Below are 17,844 nucleotides of genomic sequence, written 5' to 3'. Positions count from 1 at the left end.
TTGCCCATGTATAGGGTGGCAGCCTGTAATAATCAGATCGGTGCAGACAATGCCACACATAAAGATGATATTAATTATATCAACACAAGATGATAAAATCACAAATATTTAACTTTTATCAATGGTGATATAACTGATATCAGTTAACATGAGTGTGATGTTAATTTATCACAAAAAAATCACTTGTCATTAGTTTTCAGTGAAAAATGTTCATATCTGAACAAGGTACTTAGTAACCAGTGAGTGATGTCATAGCATTGTGATGTTATCAAGTTCATGATGTCATAGCTACCTCAGGGTATTGTACAAAAGGAGGAGGTATCATTTGACCTCACACAAGCAATATCTTTTGTCTAGTATGGTGACCTACCTTCAGTTGTTGGTGATCTATAGCCTGTTTTAACATTGTACTGTCCGAATAGCGATATTGGTTTTAACTTTTCACGCTAGTTTTAATTCTTATTGTGATACTCTAGCTGTTTTACTGTTCTTCGTTGACAGGTTTTTACCATATGCATAAATTCCTTTTTCCAAGAATGTTCTTGTCACGATATGGCTGCAATATTGCTGATGTGACATTTAATATTAACTCACTCACTCACTCACCCAATATCTTTTGTGGAACACAGTTTTGGAAGACAAAATAAATTGGTCACTATGTCTGACCACTCCACTGTGTAGGCCAAATCAGGTTGACTGGAGACCATTTCCTTTCCAGTTGGTTATTATAACTAGGTTTTTTTTCATGAATTTTTGTGAGATGTCTACATTTTTGCACATGAAGCCTGTAACTCACCTGTTACTATGATACATTAATTACAGTTTACAGAACCATTTTTATCATCTACCAGAGGATGTTCTAAGTTGTGGTAACTATTATAACCAATCCTTTCATGAGAAAATGTGTTTAATTTTAACTACCTGGTACAAGCAACACAGATTCTCATGTCAAGTGGCCATTTCTTTCACCTGACATGACCCCAACTGAGACTTGCAATCTGGGTCAATACACATTTGGCAAAAAGCAGGTGCCCTGACTTTAGACCTGGCTGAACAGATTGTCTGTCTTGCTGTGCGTGTCCGATTGAGGCAATTCATCATCGGATATTGACCACTTTCGCTTGTAATATTGTTATATCTATACAGTTCCAATAGGGAAAATTCATGATGGTTTGTAAGGGTTATTTCTTTGACACTGTCGGGGTTCGTTAAGTGGTGTCATTGACCATCTCCTGAAAAAGATACAGCTCTTTTATTGCTGACTGAGAGGCTTTACAGGTTCTTATAATGAGCTAATATCAGCCACCTTAAAATATAAACTAGGTGGTTAAAAAGATCTTTATGAACCAGTTAATTTCTGTCCGACAATATATATATATACAATCTTGCTTCCATTTATATATTTATTTATTCATATTTTATTTTAAACAGCCCTCTGATATACGTTATACGAGGTATGCATTGACATATATGCTTTGGATGTTTCTGTGAACATAGCAGATCAAAGTGAATAATAGTTTTCACATACCGTGTTTGATGTAGTAGTGTCCTGGGTTCTCAGAAACTTCTCTTGTTAAAACCATACACAAGTTAAATATGACTTAAGTTATCAATTAGTATTGAAGAAATTTGGTTGAAATGTTGTAAACTTACACCTTTTCCAATAATAGTTTCATAGGGAAACAGTATGTTCTTCTCCCACTCTTTTTTCTGTAAAGGAAATCTGCATTATACAAAAGCAAATATCAGTTGCCTTGTAAATTTATGTTTAAGAGTTATAGACATTAGTAGTAGACTGGTTGATGTGTGTTGTGTATTATGGTGTAATTGAAGGTTTTATACCACAGAAAGAATGTATAATAAATAGTGTGATTAAACAATCTTCGGTATAACATTGGGACAATATCTCACGATTCTCTGGTGTGAAGATTGTCATTATCCACCAAAGACCTACTACCATTCTATATTCCTTCAAAGTAAACAAAATAAAGTTTCATTCTTTTCAAAAGTTAAAGATGGTCAAAACTGAAATTACATTCTTTTATCCAAAAAAACCCAGATTTTCTAACAATGAACAGTGTATTCTTTTCTCAGTCAGAATTGCTTCTTTCTCCTCAGAAAAGATATAAATATACTTTTTTGTAATCATTCTGCCAAACATATTTAAGAACAGTGATGACGGAGATTCTATTCTTTCATCCAAAATGCTTACAGATTTTTTAAAATGTATAGTTTCTTAATCTGCATTTCATTTTTTTAAATTATGAACTGTTTTATCAGTAAATTGTGTTTGTTTCAGAGAATAGTTGTTAGTCTATTATGCTTTTTAATCCAGGCCAAGCCATACGGTGGCCTACATGTAACATTGTCCAGTGACTAGAGTCAACCATTCTCAACCCACAAAGATCTAGGTGATTGATAAGTAATCACCAGTTATATAGTCTTGATACTCTCACGTTCCCAGGTGTGATCGTAACCTTTGACCTGCTTTTGGAGGTATGCTGCTGGATATTGTCATTCAAAATCTGTGCAGCCGCTTCCAGCCAAGTCACAACATGTTTAAATTTCTAGGGAGTACATTGATCTAGAACTGACTCACTGGGCTCTGAATCAGGATTTTCAAATTTGTATGTTATTATGTATCGTATATGTGATTTTTATTGAAGACAACTGACTTTTTCCCTCATGAAAAAGGAAGCCAGTGAGACAGGTGATATATGTGCTGTATCATTAGGGAGTTTAATGTCATTCTTGGGAGGGGAATCTTGGCAGGATTTTGAGATAGAATTTGGATAACCTTTGAGTTATTGTTGTAACAGTGTTTGCAGAATATGATTGGTTGAAAACCATTGTGAGACTCTGAGAAATAGGATTTGATTGAAGGATTGAAATCTTGGAAACATTTAATTTCGTTTGAATTCTTTTCTTGATGAAGGTAATGTTTTTTGTAACAGTCTTTTGGCATTGTGCATGACAATGTCGATAACATATTCATGGTCATGTTTATAACGTATTTAATAAATGTTGATTTTAATAATTCAATAGAGAACAATCGTCACTATGGTTTGCAGACAGGTGATTTGTACCTAGGAAGGGGGGATTGTTAGTTTGTCTCACAAGGAGCGGAGCTGTAGCCTAATGATTGGAGCATTCGCTTGTCACGCTGAAGGCAGGGGTTCGATTCCCCACATGGATACACTGAGTAAAGCTCATTTCTGGTGTCCCCAGTAGTGATATTGCTGAAAGAGGCATAAGTCAGCCACCTCACACACTCACTGTCTCACAGTCCCTGAACCACATTATTTTCCACTACCGCCATATAGCTGGAATATTGCTGAATGCGGCATGAAACTAAACTAGCTCACTCACATTATAATCCTTCCTGCCCAGTCTTCTCTGCAGTACCTTAAATGAAGCAAGTCTAGATTTCCTCAGGTTCTGTAACTCTTGTCTCCCTGGGTTCCTTTACAATTTGTATGGCTTTGTTTGTTATTATCAAAGTTTTAAATACACAGAGACTAAGTGTTAGTTAGTCTAGCTTGGTTGTGTGTGCTTGGATAGCACAGTGTTCAACCTTGTGAAGGGTAATCCTGGCCACTGACAGTCACAGACACACGGAAATGTCTAATTGAGGAGCTGGTGGCTGCAGCGTGTTTGTTATGTTTCAGTTGTCCAACATCTAGTCTGTTCTGGATGGCTGGTATCTAGTGTGTTGGTTCCAGCAACACCTGGCGTTACATCAACATAAACAACAAATTTAGCAGTATTCAGACATATTGGGATAGTTTCATCTAGTGGATGGCATATGAAAGGCCTTATTCACTGACATTACCACTACCTCTGTCAAACAAAGGTTCATCCTCAACTGTGTGATCTTGATTAGATGTACAGCAGCAGTTGCTTTATGAAGAGGGACCTTAGATCACTCACCCATTGTTACGCTTAGTTAATGGGTGTCATGCACGAGATCAAGGACAACTGACTGTACTGACCTTAGAATTTCCTCATTTGATTTGAATGTTTTTATGACCTAAATATGGCACATATATCCAGCTAGATTGCCTGGCTGCAAAAAGCTATTGCCATTGCTGATCACATGGGGCATGAGTCAGAGCTGTGTGAAGTTTTAGTACAGTTAACAATCAGCCATACTTGTGGCTCCTCTGAGTGGAATCCAGCTATGCTTTTCCAGTCTTGAAGTAACATGGTTATGTTTCAATCTCAGGCCTACCAAGAAAACTTTCCACTGTGCAGAAAAATGCAGAAAAGCCCACATTAATCAATATAAACATATTACCTCGCTACTGAAACAGTACTGAGAAACTGTCATTTAAAGCTGCCGATACAGTGACATCAGTTCTAACCTACATCTTTTAAGAATTCGGGGCAATGGAGTGGCCAAGTGGTTAAAGCGGTTACTTGTCTCGCTGAAGGCCCAAATTTGATTTTGCACATTAGTAGAATGTGTAAAACTGTAAAGGCTATTTCTAGGGCCCTGTTTGTGATATTGCTGGAATATTTCTAAAAGTGACATACAGCTAAACTCACTCACTAGAAGGGTTCTGGACTTGTACAAGCAGCCACATACACAGACATAGGTGAAGTACATGGATGCAGCATCAAGTGCAATGTTAAACCCTGTTCACCTTGTGCTTGTACACAGCGCCATGACAGATAAGCTATCAAAGTTCCAGGACCTGTTTTTAAACTGATCAAGACCTGGGCCATGACTTGCCATCATTCTTGAATGCTTCAACCCGGTTAGTTGTGCCTATCCAGATCCCAGAATGACTGGTTTCCTTCCTAATTACTGATTGTTCTGTTACATCGGTCACATGGTTGACAGAACCAAACTGAGAGGAGCTGCATGACAGCTGTATCACTACATTCCAGGTAGTCCATCTTGAAGAAAATCTAGATTTCACCAGATTAAGGTTCTAAATGTCCCATGTTGCTTGGGCTCATTTGCAATTTAAAAGTTATGATTTGTTTCTATCTAAATTGTACATGTGTTCAAAGACTAAGCAGAGACTAGTCCGGACATTGTGTGTCTTTCGTGTGTCTAAATGTCCCTTATTAGCTGGGGCTTGTTAGCTATTTAAGAGGAATTATTTGCTATCTATCTGTCTGTCTACGGAGACTAAGCATTTGTGTACTCATCGCAGGGCTTGCCTAAATTTAAATTGTTAATGGTGTATCATCACTCATGGTATTGCTGTCACGTAGCTGATCTTGAAAATAAACAATAACCTGCAATAAGGTTCCAGTGATTTGCAGCAGAGTTTGGTGGCCTTGTGTATGCTGTATGTTCACAGTAATGAGGAGATTCTTCAGATGTATGGTTTTATGTAGAAAGAACTACATCAATAACTTGGTAGTTGGTGCCAACAAACCAAGGATAATAATCTGAACAAAAATTGGATTCAAACCTGTGACATCTTGTAAAGGCATGTCTCAAACTGAAAAGGATAAGATTTCACAAAGCAATCATAGTGCTAAGAGTCTTGTAAGTCTTTGTTAAGTTATAGGAGTTAAAACATATCGTAGTGGTATTATTTGTTAGTGAAACTGGACCCAGCACAGTACAGTAAATGTTACAAGGTTAATCTTGGGCAGTGTAAATGCAAGGGTTGATCTTGTAAATGATGGAAGGTCAGTACTTGATCGCCAGCCTTTTTATGACAAAAACTGATTGTGATTGCTCTGTTACCAGAGGTGGTGGGGTAGCCTAATGGTTAAAGTGCATGCTTGTCACGCCAAAGAACTGGGTTAGTTCCCCACATGGGCAGAATGTATGAAGCCCATTCCTGTTGTTCCCAACCGTGATATTGCTTAAATATTGCTAAAAGCAGTGTTAAAGCAAACTCACTCTTCTTCACTTGCCTCAGCATCACATGCACTGCAGTAAATTAAGCCACCAATCTAGAATGCTTCATTAAGCCTTATTTCACCAGGCATCAAGTGCATGTACAGATTAAGTGCATGATGAAACTGCTGCCTCAGCCATGACTGAGTAAATCTGAGACAACCGTAACGATGGCACACCAAGTGAACCCCACACACTGATGCATCAACACAAACCCATTTTAATGATCAATTTTATCTTTCTCTGATGACAATAGGACACAAGTCTTATGCACTTTGTGATGATATGCTTGGATGGATGTGCGGCACTGAAAGGTGGATGGTATTTGTACTTGACTAGATGATGTCTTTATGGCTTTGATTCTGTTAGTTTGAATACACCACAATGTTGGAAAAATGGAAGATGCTTTGTCATGTTGAGATAGATCAGATGTAAGTATATTTGTTGCATACAAAAACTGTCAGCACGAAGACATTTAATTTGTTTATTCTGGTTCAGGTAAATAACATCTGAATGAGTATCCATTATATCCAGATAGTGATATGAGAGATGGAATGGTCTTTTGTTGTCGCGCAATTTTGAGAGAGAATATTTGTATCTGTGGAGCCTTTTTGAGAGATATAATTACTTAGCACATCTTTTATATGATGGTTGATATGATGGTTACTCAAGTAATCAATTAGCAAATGAAAATAAGACCATGATACCCCAAGCCTTTGTGCAAGGATGAACCCCTTTTATTTGTTTATTGCCTTTCAATGAACCTTGAGCAGTTTCTTGTTGACGGAACTTTGGTGTCAGTACAACACTGGGCAAAGTGAATATCAAAGGTGAACCATGGAGTCAGGGCTACTTTTACTAGAATGTGATTGTTAATTTCCTGAAACAATTCATACAATAAATTTTGCAACAATATTGTATTAAAGTGAGTGAGGATGGTTTTATACTGCTTTTAGCAATATTCTAGCTATATTATGCCTGGGAAAACGAGAAATGGGCTTCACATATGGGGAATCGAACATGGGTCTTCAGTGTGACGAGCGAACACTTTAGGCCTCTGCTCTGCCCCTATTGTATTTAAGGAAATGAATATTATATGAAAAAAGCATGTATGCTCCATGTTTTAATATTCTCCCTAAAATTAGCATTGCCACATCTGTAGAAAATGTTTTTGAGGTTTGAGTTCGAATTTGAAAATGCTATTTTCTTATTATTAAACTGATATTTGATAGTTAGATGGAAGTCCTGTAGCTAAACTAATACTTAGTCCTTGAATATGTAGAATTTTGATATCATATGATAAGGAACCAATTTAAATGGCAAAGGAGCCCCAGTCTGCTGGGGACTTGTTTCATTCAGGGATGGCAAGGCAATTAGGAAAATAATGTGGTTGACTAACTGTGAGACAGACTTATCCTATAACAATATTTTCTACCACTGTATGTTGGTCGGTATGAATAGAAATCTGCAGACTGGACAAAAAACTGTTTTGGATAACTGAACACTACTGTGCATTTCAGTCACCATATTTTCATAAATGTTATGTATCATCATATCTAAAGACATGACTTTGGAATTTGTCAGCGATAATTTGCAGTAATGCAATGAAATTAGAGCCATCTGTCCGTGTTTCCTTGGAGATGTGACAATCTGCATTTACATATAGATATTTCACATTATCATGATTATAGGTTGAACGTGACAGCTTGCCTCCTATTAATTTAGATGTTATTTACAGCAAATTATGAATCTGAAAAAATAATGATTTCTCAGTGAAGGTCTAAACTGGTGAAGATCTGTGTCAGAATTGTTCTCCAGTAACACATGCCTGTTTTTAGATTCGACTTATGGGATTTGGTGGTCAGGCTTGCTGACTTGGTTGACACATGTCATCATATCCCAACTGTGTGGACATGCTCATGAAGTTGATCACTAGATCATCTGGTCCAGATTCGATTGTTTACAGACTGCCATATATCCAGAATATTGCTGACTATGGCGTTAAATAATAAACACACATGTGACACTAGGACGAGGCACACCAATGGTTAACACCTGATAGTAGCTGTATTTCATATGAACAGTGACAGGTAGGAGAGGCAATCATTGCTCCATTATTACATATTGATCCCCAAGCAGGACATCACATGGTGTGAGTGTCATATGGTTCTGGTCACAGCAGATGTCATAGGTAGGTTCAGTGAGAGAAGCTGCCATTGATTCTGGTCAACACAGATTCACAGAAGAAACCTTGGTCCTTGTGTGTTCAGGAGATTTGAGGTATTCACTGATCATTTCATTGAACAATGAACTTGAGGCTAATGGAATCTCATTGAATGATCCACTTACGTATCTGCATGCTGCAGTGCACTGCCAGGTATTCCAGTGTGGAGACTAGTATTGATCATCCATCTTCAAATTGATCATTGTATGTGTAGATTGTGTGGGAGACATGTCACAGTGACCAGAATAACCTGAAACTTGACCACCTACATCTTTAATGTCACTGCACAAGTGTTTGGGGTTTAATGAAGCTTTGAATGGTGTTCCAGTTGTAATATCAGTTGTGGGAGGAAATCCTTAAGAGATGCAGGTTTCAGGCATTTACCTACATGGGTATCAGGCTAGCTATTCTCGAAATGTTTGTGACGCTACAAACTTCTTAAGCCCATTCTTTACACATTGGCTACGATCAAAGTTAAGAATTCTTAGGGGTATGAACGCTTCGAGAATAAGGGCCCAGGTGCCACCTATTTGTCGTGACAACTTGTAGCAGTAAGTATGTACGTTTCGTATATTTCGTGTATGTTTCAGAAACATGTGACCATACAGTGGATGTCCTTTATAGTTATATTACTACTTTATAAGTTTCTAAATTTTATATAATTTTAAGGTATGTGATTTTTTTTAAAGATCGTGAAAACTGCAAATGCTCGTTTTAAATATATTCATTATTGTTGTCAAGCTGAAACATAGTAGCATGTGTGTTCTCTAGCTCACTGAATATTTCAGCTAAATACTGTTGCCTATATGGCTGTTTTGTGGGTTAGAATTAATCTTCAATAACCCATGCTTGTCGTAAGAGGCGACTCATAGCATTGCTTGGTAAGGCTTGCTGACTAGGTTGACACATGTCATTGTATCCCAGAGTGATGCTCATGCTCTTGATCCCTGGATTGTTTGGTCCAGACTCGATTCTTGTCATGTAGTGGGAATATTGCTAAGTGCGGCGTAAAACAAAACTCACTCACTTATTTGTTTCATAACAGTGGGGGAGCCTTAGGGAAAAATGCATCACTTGTCACGTCAAAGTACCGGGTTCGATTCCCCACATGGTTACAAAGTATGAAGCCCATATCTGGTGTCCCATGTGTGATATTGCTCGAATATTGCTGAAAGCGGCATAAACTCACTCACCTGTTTCTTACTGTATGGGATAACCCACCATGGCCCTGTAACTCAGGCAGTAATTGGCTACTCAGCAGAACATGAAGGACATATTATGTTAGTCAGTTCTAGCTTCCGGACAGGAACAAATGTGTCTGTCAATATATTGACAGTCCACACGTAAAATAGATTCCTTGTTGCTGGCCACAGATTGATTGGTTATGGATATTGTGACTAAGATAATGGAGCAGAGCAAGCTGTCAGAACACCAATCATTGATTGGGGAAACATCAGCGACGTGTGTCGAGGATCATACTGGTGGAGTAATGGTTGGTTCTACATGTCATGGGAAGATATTCCTGTTTTTATGTAAAGCAGGCGATTGCATTTTGACTGATGTTATTAGCCAGTTTCATTTACACTTGTTTACATAACAACAGTTTATGTTGTCCAGAAATATCATCTGTATAGGCAATGATAGAGTAGTCCCAAACTGCAAGTCCTAAAGGGAGGTAATTCTGAACTTATACCCATAATTTGTAGCAGATATTAATTAATATTTGGTTTGAATTTAATATGTTTTTGCTTGTATTGAAAAAAAAGCACTGTTAAAATTACATTTCCATTCTGCCAGGGAAATTCTGTCATTAGTCCACTGGTCATGTGCGGAAATTAAAGTGAATGAGTTAAAATTTATCATCTCATCTGCATTATTCCAGCCATATTGAGACTGGAAATAAAAGAGTTATTCTGAAATTACTGCTATTTTGTTTAAAGTCAACCTTCATTCATTACACTGATTCATTTTAACAAACAGAATTACTTCTAAGGCATCTGCAAAGTGGATTGTTCAGCAAATGAATTACTGCACTGGGTCTCCCCAGAGGATTGTTGGAGAAATGGTGTTATTCCAAGGTCAGAAGCCAAGAAGATTGTCAGTGTAGATCTGTAATTGTACCTTGTGGACTTTGTGATGTCTCCATTTAGAGTAAGCTGAGAGGCAAGTGATCATCGTCGTCAGGAGACACCTTGGGACAGTAATGTCTTTGCTTTGTGAATAATGAGTCTGAGGACACAGTGATTACTATGGGTAATAGGATACACACACATACAGATAAATGTGACACTGAAACTAATGTTAGCCAGCCCTGAGTTGAGGCACTTGGGCTGCAGCTTGTTACCTCCCTTAGCTGCATCTTTCAGAGTTAATAACTTGCAACTCGTTTTTTGCAATATTCAAGCTATATGATGGTGGTCTCCCTGGACCATACAAAACAGTGGTCAACAACATGAGCACTGATTTCTTAATTGAGAACTGATATGTCATCAGTCAACCAAGTCAGCGAGCCTTACCACCCAATCCTGTTTGTCATATCTTGAGACAAGACCAAATCCCTTACCTTCTCGGGTCAAGTGCAATTGACGCTGTTGCCCCTTTTGATTGCCAGGCCATGTTGGAGTGGATAGTAGTCACAGATTTCTTCCAGATAAATGATCCCTAAATGTGAGAACTGTATTTAGATGCTTTTGAGTGTCATTGTAGATGAAAATGCCAGGTCGAGATAGGGCCTCTGCCATAGGATGATTTGTGATATTTCATACAGTCAATATCCTGCAGCCTACCAACAGAAATAATTACAACAGGCTAGGCAAACAAGTTGTGAACAGCCTGAGCACTGTTACTAAGCCATGTCGGATGTTACTTGTGGACGCTTGTATCTAGCTACCTGTCAGATGGAATGTCTTTGATTGGAAATATTAGCATTAAGTTTTCAACTCAAAATATCACAATTCACTTATCAATACATATAATAGATACATATCAATACAATTAATAGATAGACTAATAAGGTAGATAGGAAATTAATGTTATTTCAGAATGTTGTAGAGTGATTGATTGATTGGTTCGAAACATAATTTATTCAATTAAGAAATGGATTGGGCACAAGTTATCCAGCTTAATAAGCCTTCTCCACGAGACAACCAGACAGTTGTGTTGAAGACTGATATACTAACAGAAGAGTTATATTAAGGATTGTAATACAAAGTATCTATTGCCATGACCTTGTATCAGGATCGAATGTAATTTTACATTTTTCAGTGTACCTGTGAATTAATATATAGCAGTAATTCTCTTTTATCCTTGTTTTGTGTGTTTGTTCAGTCAGATGAGCTGATGCCTTTCAGCTGAACTGATTTCATGCAGATGAACATGTCAGTGGTCTTCAGTGACAGTTATGTATGTGGCAGTGCCATTGGATCAGAATGATTCTGTTTCATGCTCGTAAATTTTTGTCTTCTCACGAGACAGTCACGTTGTTAAGACAATGGCGTAAACTGAGACAGGTGTGTGGCAAGGCAGGTTTCTTTCATCAGCATCATTACCATAAGCAAATTTACTCGGAAGTATCCAAGTATAAATTGAGGCCTGAAAGGTTCAGCTCAACCGCAGGGATATCAACTGAAGATAAGGAAAGTCACAAGCAGGGGTAACCTGACCCCCTGGGATCCCTCCAGCCCCTCACAGTGTCAGTCAGGATGGTCATTGTCTCACTGATTGAATCACATTGGTGGAGTCTTTTCAATCTAAGGCTGTAGAGGGACATAATGTTACCTGCAGGAAAAGAAAATTGACGGGGTGTACTGTGACGTATATCACTCATCAACCATCATTTCATTAAGTGTCACACTGGTGGAATGTGGTCAGTCTCAGAGCGTATAGGAAAGTTACATGATCGAACATAAGACCGTAGAGAAATGTTACCTGCGGTAAGAGATAATTGAGGGGGTTTGCTGGAAGGTGTATCTCCCCTTAACCTCACTGGAGGAGGATTAGATTAAACCATCATTTAACTAAGTGTCACACTGCTGGAGTCTTGTCAGTCCCAGAGTGAATAGGAGAGCTACCTGATCGAACGTAAGTCTTGGGGGATGACTTTGATGTATATGTACCTTCAGCTTCACATTAGGAGGACTGGATTCAACCAGCATTGTCTCATTTGGTGGAGTCTTGTCTGAGGATGGAATGCTACTTGTTGGAAAGAAAAAGCAAACTGTGATGAGCATTTACCCTTAGCTTCACTAGAGGAGTACTAGATATTTTGTTTGGGGATATCTGTGAATCACATGTGTTGCAGCTTTACTTGGAGGTATTCAATCACCATTGTGTCATCACAAGGGTGGAGAGCCAAGAGGTTTTCCCATATCAGAGAGTGAGGGACTGTTACATCTTTGATGAACTGTAAGGGGACTTTAACAGGGGAAATGTGAGATGTCTGAGGTATGGTATCACTGTATGCATCAGCAGGCGCTTTTCAAGTTAGAGGTGGTTACCTGTAAGTAATGAGACTTTTCTAAGATGACCACTGATTGTAAATTATGTACAAGGATTCAGAATTTTATGCAGTGATCATGTGATCAAATGATGCTCATTGGTTGGAGATAATGGTACCCAATCTCCAAGTCCAGACATTGTGACACTCCAATCCTTGAATCCTTGTTATTTAGGGATGAGCACAGATAAGACATTGTGGCCAACTAATTCTCATGAGTTACTGATGATGGCAACCATAGACATTGAGACCAACCAATTCTCATTAGATAGTGTCATAATGATAGCACCCAATCTGCCACATTTGACATTGTGGCCAGACAATCCCTATTTTATTTAAGTTCCCAGTAGGAGCTGCCTATGCTCCAAAGTCTACTTTGTGTGAATTGTATTAGATGTCTCTGATTCATATTTTGGGTATAACTTAAGGTACCTCAAAATCCTGAACACAAAACTTCAGAGTTTGAGAAGCCACATTGATTAATTAATAGGGAATGAACCTGAAAATCATTTTCTGTTTGCATGCCTTCAGCAGTACAAAATCAATTACCGGTACTTGGAAAGAGAAAAGGGAGCTCCTCATCTAATAATGCCAAACAGAATTATTAACAGTATATTTTTGCTGTCTGTTGTTCAATCACACAAATGAAATGAAAGACACATACCTTTTTCTCATGACATCACTTCCGAGATGATGGGACTGTCTCCTACAGTCAGCGAAGTTGCCTGCCGTACGTTGTATATTAGCTCTGTGTCTCCCTTAGGAAGTGTGTGCAGTGATGCGCGTCATTACACATAGAGGTGTTTTGTTGCCTCCATATGGAATGTAATTAAATACCCATAGGGGACTCACTTGACCCAGATTCAGGATGGCAATGACCAGGTGAGCTGATGCTAGGATGACCCTTGTTAGTGCTGAAAGTAGGAATAGTGTGAACAGACTTGTACCTGGAGGTGGGTGGCACTGACGGACTTGATGCTGTGGGATGTACAGTCGGGAGATGATGCATGGAGTCGTCGCCACAACGTCCTGGTAGGTCAAGGATAGCTAGTGGAATCATCTTTAGTGTTGATCGGTGAATAATACAAGGATAGATACAATGAATACATTTTATTACAGTCCCCACTGAATTTTGCAGGCTTGCAGCATGATTAGCCTGAGCACAACAAGAGATTTGTTGATGTGTTATTTCCCATGGTATGCTATTTCCAGATGTGTGATCAGTGGTTCACCAAAACCATGGTGTTGCGAAGGGATGACAGTTGTAGTACGTTTTTGTTTTTTGTGAAATCTGATCGTTGAAGTCCTCTGAAAACTGTTACAAGTTGACTAGTCACTGTGTATGATGGACCAAGTGGGACGCTTTGTAGACTTCAGTGTGTTGTGTAAGCCATAGAAGTGCTGATGGTAGATTGTGTAACTTTTAGTTCACATTATCAACAACCTCCGACATAGTCATGGCAGCATGAATCAAGTAAGTCAGTTAAGCCTGTCTGCCACATCCATTGAGTTACCTCTTGTAACAAGCAATGGAGTGCTCAGTAGCTATTGTAATGCTGATCCCCATGAGATGGGTGATGATGAATTATACAGACAAGGTATGCTCTTGTGTTAATTGGGTTGTAATGAATGGTCCCTGGTGTAGGAGGCAGTGTCTCTCTGTTCATATGAAGACCAAGAGCCTGGAAGTTGAGGTATTGTACAGAGCATATGTAGGTATCTACCTGAGTGAACTGCTCTTGATAGTGGAATGAATGGTTCCAAGTGTAGGAGGTGGTTTCTCTCTGATCTCAAACGATAAGCATGGATGTTGATAATTAGAGCATAGAGGATATGTAGATATGTTCCAGTGTTACCTGAATTGTTCAAAGTAATGAAATGAATGGCCCCTGATGTAGAAGGTACAAGAAGCTATGGATTACTTCACATATTATGCAGAACACACGTACAGGTGCACCTTGTTTTGTAGATTGTTCCTGGTAATGTCATAAATGATCCAGGGCGAGGGAGGTAGTGTCACTTCGATCATATAATACCAGGCGAGGGATGTAGTGCCACTTCGATCATATAATACCAGACGAGGGAGGTAGTGCCACTTCATTCATGATACCAGGCTGTTGTATCGGAACCATATACCAGCGCCTTGAGCAAGCACTAGATGCATGGATATATGTGCCATATTAATATCCTGTAATAATTTTGAGCTTGATACTTGATCATATGAATGGACAGGTGTTAGTGTGTCCTAGTGCATGTGAGTGTTGGTGATGCTGACTGTACATTACATGCTACGTTGAGACTTAAAGCATATACTGCAGCTTCATAACTCACCATGTAACTGTAAACAGGAAGTAGCAGGTCGAGTGATTGATTGATGTCTCAATTATGAAAGGTATACCTCCTCAGATTAACAGTTATAGCATGGGGGAAATGCCATACTTGCAGTCCATGTCAAACTGATAACATTCAATTACTAGGAGTGCCTGCCTTAATTGTATTTCTGTGTTTGTCAGCACCAGGCAAGCCTTGCTCCAAGGCTGTACTGAATGCTTGATCCATGGATAGATGGTAATTCTATCCTTTAAAGAAGCAAGTGTAGAAAAGCAGACTGAGGATGCCAGTCAGTTATTTCAATATTCTTTTAGAAATACTCATTTGAATTATTAACTGGTATGCCAGTCTGTTATTTATTTTATTTTTATAAATTTTCATTTAAACTATCAAGTATTACCTTAGTGGCTTGTGCAAGTCTAGCACTATAATACCACTGCTTGTGGTTCTACCATGGTGGTGAACTTACTAGAACTGTATTTCCAACTACAGCAAGCTGATACGTGATGTAATTCGAATATTGTAGTATGCAACATAACTGCAACTTATTCACTCACTCACTTACTCTAGAGCACTCACTCTACTGTAGAGCGTCATGAGTGCCTTACTAAGCCTGCTGTAGCGAAGACAGCTGATGGTGACCCCCTTTCATTAGTAGCCCATATGCTATACATGCAGGAACACAGGTCTCTGTGACTTTGCATTTCTTTGAGGACACATGATACACTGTTGTGGGGAAGTGGTGTACAACTGACAAACTTTGAATAGATTCTGATTATTTGCTGTGAATCTGTTTTGTAATTAAATACAAACATTGGGAACAGTGCCACCAGTAGTGTATGGGGACTATTAAGAAGTTTGATTTCAACTGATAGAATTACGTTAACCATTAACAGACTGCCTTGATGGACATTTACTTTTATAGCTCTAAGGTGTCATACCACTATGTTTAGAATCACATGATCTGCATCTGTCTTTGTTACATGCCAGTGAGTGCCTAAAAGAGGAATAACTTGTCATTCACATTCCTGATCATGCAGGAATGTTTGAGAATTTGTGTGAGTGTGAAGGCATGCATATAGATGTATGGAATGCTGGATATGAAGTCAGGTAGAAGATATCAATAATTAGAACCCTTTTCTTTTTCCATTCATTGTTAGGCCACCATCATAATTCAGGTGCCAGATCCATGTAGATTTTTCAGCCACATTCCTATGTTGATGTTTTTTTCAGCTTTTTGAGGCGGTTGGGTGGCCTAGTGGTTATAATGTTTGATCGTTTTGCTGAAGACCTGGGTTTGATTCCCCAAATGGGTGCAATATCTGAAGTAATTTCTGGTGTCCCCTGCCATGATATTGCTGAAAGCTGAGTAAAACTAAACCCCCTCATTTACTTAGGTATCATTTCTTCTCATATAGGTGGTAGTATCCTTTAGCTGGAGTCAAGTGACATCCTTCAGCAGTGTACCTGAGGGAGATACTTCAAACCTACTGATGAATGCAGTGTGCTCATTGTTACTTCTTTCAATGACTTAGCATTCATGTGGTTATTCATCTGGTTGTTTTTCAGATTGTTGACTCAAAGGAATACAAATACCTGGAGTGTTACCATGGATACCAGACGATGAGATACATCCCCTGGACAGAACAACTGAAGGTAACGAGTGATAGGACCACTATACCTGTATACTGAATGATGATATAATGCACAGCAATATGCTTGTTTATTTCATGGCTTGTGTGTCATTTTTTATTGGTTGTGTGTGTGAGTTAAATTATTATGTTACCAGGTCAACATTTCAGCCATACAGAGATATGGATACAAATGTGAAAGAAAAGGCAATAAAGACTAAACATTAGTCCCGTCTTTCTGTGGTTATCTTAGTTCTGAAAATTGCATCCAGATTTAACAAGAAGAAAAATGATGATCTGTCCTTAAAATTTTAAATATGCACCCCAAACTGTTGAAATATATCTGTAACACCAAAGCCCCAAAAAGCATGCTGCACTTTTTAATGGAGTCGAGGACAGACCTTTCTTCACAAGGTAAACATGAATGCTTTGTACAGGAAGAGTTCTGAAGGTTGGGATTGTAAGGAGGGGGGAGACATGTTGGGGGAGTTTGGGGAGATGGGGAGGTTGTTGGTGAAGAGGAGCTACTTGATGGATGGCTTGGGGCAGATAAACACCAGGCTTCCTGGAGTTATGTAACTTTATCAAACACAGGCCAGACTTCACAAGGATTTGACACATATGGTTCACGAAGCCGCCATAATTACAGGACAGGATTAAATGTTGCCTGTGTACTTAACAGATTGTTTTCAAAATTTTGTTTGCCGAAAAGACATGATTTAATGTTGTTTAGTTGTGTTGAAGTGTATTAGCTTCGGAGAGTTTACAGATGGCTGTGAACAGGATGTTGAATTCGCCAGGTGACAACACTTCTGGTTTTCAGATCTGATGAACTTTGTTTACAAGACATGAAATCAATAGAAAATTAAGAAGTAATATTTTTAGTCTGCTGGACATAGTATTTTGTCATTTGTCTGAAACTGGTATTGAATCAAAAGTAAAGTCTGACAGAAACTGAGCAATCTGTGGTCCATTAATTTGTGCCAGTTTGTTTGAAAAGAGACTATGGGTAGGTAAGTGGTTAAGGTGTTTGTTTATGACACTGAAGATCAGGGTTTGAAGCATATTCATGAAGTACTCTTCAGTGATATGACAGGAGCAATGCTAAAGCATCTTAAAACATTTACTTACAGTTATGCAAGAAAAGACAAGAAAATATTAAAACAGTCTATTGACAAATGAGAATCGGCAAACTCTTAAAACAGAAAGTATTACTTTAGGAGCCTGAAATCCCATGTTGGCAGTTCTCCCTTAGAATATGCCCTTTTCTTAAAATTTGATACAGGGAGATACAGAG

At 38.6% G+C, this 17,844-nt stretch overlaps 1 protein-coding gene across 2 annotated transcripts in view; it reads left to right on the top strand.

Moving 5' to 3' along the window:
• Positions 1–17,844, top strand: part of LOC137261137 (ras association domain-containing protein 8-like) — a 75,153-nt gene that overhangs the window by 18,217 nt on the left and 39,092 nt on the right. Inside the window, exons 1-2 of one of the 2 annotated variants that reach the window (XM_067798834.1) lie at positions 13,553–13,617; positions 16,486–16,572. The gene's annotated coding sequence lies outside the window, so the exon portion shown is untranslated. Of the gene's footprint in view, positions 1–13,552; positions 13,618–16,485; positions 16,573–17,844 lie in introns of those variants that run through there. The other variant, XM_067798833.1, reaches the window with a different exon arrangement.

The sequence above is a fragment of the Haliotis asinina genome, chromosome 14 (assembly GCF_037392515.1).
Source record: "Haliotis asinina isolate JCU_RB_2024 chromosome 14, JCU_Hal_asi_v2, whole genome shotgun sequence".
NCBI classification, from domain to species: domain Eukaryota; kingdom Metazoa; phylum Mollusca; class Gastropoda; order Lepetellida; family Haliotidae; genus Haliotis; species Haliotis asinina.
The sequence above is the reverse complement of the archived record's forward strand: the minus strand, read 5'-3'. Positions and strand labels throughout refer to the sequence as shown.